Source organism: Oryctolagus cuniculus, chromosome 3, assembly GCF_964237555.1.
Source record: "Oryctolagus cuniculus chromosome 3, mOryCun1.1, whole genome shotgun sequence".
Lineage (NCBI taxonomy): Eukaryota > Metazoa > Chordata > Mammalia > Lagomorpha > Leporidae > Oryctolagus > Oryctolagus cuniculus.
The window spans coordinates 65,095,841-65,098,858 of NC_091434.1; positions in this window are offsets into that span (position 1 = coordinate 65,095,841).

The window sequence follows — 3,018 nt, forward strand, 5'->3', positions numbered from 1 at the left end:
TAGGAGGGTCGACGACCCGCTCCAAGGCCGGAAATGGCTTCAGGTGCTTGTCAACCTATCTGTCCACAATACCCTCAGAGCGCAGGCTGCCGGGTGCTTGTCCCCACGGAGGCATCCTCCCTCCCGTACAGGCTCAGCTTAGGGGGGAAGCAACCTTTCTGAAACCCCTCACTTTAGGTTCCCTCTGAGAACAGTTCTTATTCTTATGGAATTTAATTCTAGTTACCCCCTTTTCCTCCCCTCCCCCAAATGACTGTCCGTGGAGAAGCCTGCGCACTGCAGCACTGAAGAAGGGCTGCATTTGTCCAGGAAAGGTGTGGCTCTCCAAAATCAGCCCAGAAAAAAATGTCTGATTCTTTTTCCTCAAAGGCAGGCATCACATCCCCTTTGTGTTTTTCATAGGAACTGCTCCGGTGAGCTCCCCTGTCCCTGAAATGAAATTGGCTGGCCCCCAGCAGTGCCTTTGTGGAACAGGGCTGTGCAGGCTTCTGCACCTGTGTCAGAGATAAACCCCGCCCCCGCCCCACCCAGTCCTTTCCGAGGTAGCCTTTTTAGATTGCTGGTCTATATGTTTATAAAGCTTCGCAGTGAGTGCCTGTGCCTAAGTTCTCTGCTATGGACATCTTCCCAGTCAGTAAATACCTGGGTGGTGGTAGACTTCAGCACCCTCTGGGGCAGGCCATTTGTATCCTATGACCTGAGATGATTTTTGATTAGACTTCTGTTGTCATCTGTCAGCAAAAGTCATCCTCTTTCCAGAAAAGCCAGTGGGCCCTAACCTTGCTGCAGGGAGCCACACAGCAGCCGGGGTCTATTAAAATGTCCTCACTCCTCCTTTGTACCCCTCTAGATGCCCAAGGCGTCAGCAGGCGCCAGGAAGCAGAGGACACAGCTGGGGTGTGAAATAGCAATACCTGCATTGATGAATAAAACGGCATTTTTTAAATTACATAAGCGAATGAGGCAAGTTGTTGGGCCCTCCCAAGTCCAGAACACTTTACACTGCTCTATACATAAGGAACTGAGTAAAGCGATTGCTCAATTCTAGGTCTTTTTGAGAAATAATTTCAATCATCATTTTGGCTCATTATCTTCTCCCCTTTTACCCACACAAAAGCTTTATGGCTCTCCTTTTCAGCTTGGGAATGAGGACTGGGCAGACTCAGCACTGAAAGAGCAGCCATATTTGCACACTTGTCCCCCTGTGCGGAGGTAGACAACATACCGGGCTTTGTGGAACCTCACACAATGGCGTCTCTAAACTGACTTTTCTCTAGAAACCACTGAGACCCACATCCTTCTATTGTGTGTTTCTGGTGCTTGCAAACAGAGAACCTAAATCACTCAAGGCGTGATTCTTTCATTCACTGCTCACATTGGAGGGTCCTATTTTTCTCTAAGCAGGCTGCAGTAGTCCAGAGCAGAAAAGCACCACCACCGCCCGGGTTTGCAAAGTGTTCTCTGAAGGTTTATGCAAATTTCTGCAGCAAAAATGTCTGCATGTTGCCTCAGTGCAAATGTTGCAAATTTGAGTCCGTCCGAAGGGCTTCTTGTGCACTCCCCACTGCCAGTCTGTGTCCATGAAACAAGACAGGCTATTCTAAGATAGAAGGTGGCGAGTGTGTGTGTGTTGTGTCATTCCTCAAGGTCTTTATTTGGAGACAAATCCACGTCCTTTCCCAACTACAAAACACACACACCTATGTTTGTAGACAACATTTTCTGCACTTGTGTCATCTGTGGATATGTACAAATTCACATTCTCAAATCTAGGAAATACTGCCACTGAAGCATTTTTTGTACATTAGCTGCATGGTTAATGGAGCCGATGGGGCCAGAAGTACACTTCCACGGCAGCACAGAACGCTAAGGAAGTGACATTTTTATCTCCTCTTGATTTCCACACCCACCCATGCACTAGGAACCCTCACCTGATAATAAGGTGACATACGGGGAGCGTTCTGTGTGAGAGACAGCAAGTTTTGCTGATATAAACAGAAATCGCTTCCATCAAGGGCAGCTGGAGTTTAGCCAGCACCAGTCTTTGGACAGTGTATGCCCAAGGCTGTTCCCCGGCCATGGTCTTGGCCAGCCCTTGGCATCCTTGCTCTGCACAGCCAACAGCACCCAGAGCAAAAGCGGTCCCAAATCCAGCTTGTGCATTTGCAGCTGTCTCCTCCTGTGCAAATGCTTAAGCCCCTAGCTACCCGTGACTTAAAACTGTCTTTCCTGGCTTAGGTCGGCAAATGTCACAGCCATAGAGTCTTCCCGAGGTGGGGGCTGGGGGCTGGGGGGTGGAAGCCAAGGTGCTGCATTGCCTCTGACCTGGCCGATGCCAGACGTTTCTCAGTCTGTGAAGCATCAGGCAAACAGCCCGCTAACACCTGAGGGGCTGACGCTGGCCCCAAACTAAAGGATTCCATTTTCTTACCTGTTCAATAAAAACTATCCTAGAGATTTAAAAAGTGCTTCTTTAGAAATAAATGAAGCTAGATAAGCAGAGAGCTCCTCCCTGTCTACCTAATAAAGGCGCTTTCTCATTTTCAGAGAGAAATATTTCTTTACTTGTATTTCTCTTCTCTCCCTCCCTTCACCCCCCCCCCCCCAGTCCTAAAGTGGCAGCTGCAGGAGCAGCCTCCAATGGGAAATGGATATCTTGTTAACAACAGATGCCAAGCCCCAGCATCAACCCGGACGGGTGCAGTGGAGTAAGCTCTGGTGTAACCTGGACTCTGGGTTGTCCCCCCTGGGCCCACAACTCTAGTCCTTTTCAAAGTTCAAAGCTTTCACAGTATCTTAGCAGGATTATTTAGAGCAAGATGGAGTAAGGATAGCCTACCCAGCCCTCTCAGGAATGACAGCTCCCTCCCAGCTGAGGGACGTGTGTAACCCTCGTCCTTTTCTCATCAAAGAGAAGCCCTGAGCCTGGAGCAAGTCCTTCCCCAGCGCCCAGCGCATTGTTTGTGACTCAAGAAAGGGGGCATCTGCGGTGGCGCTCAAAGACACTGCCTCTAGGAA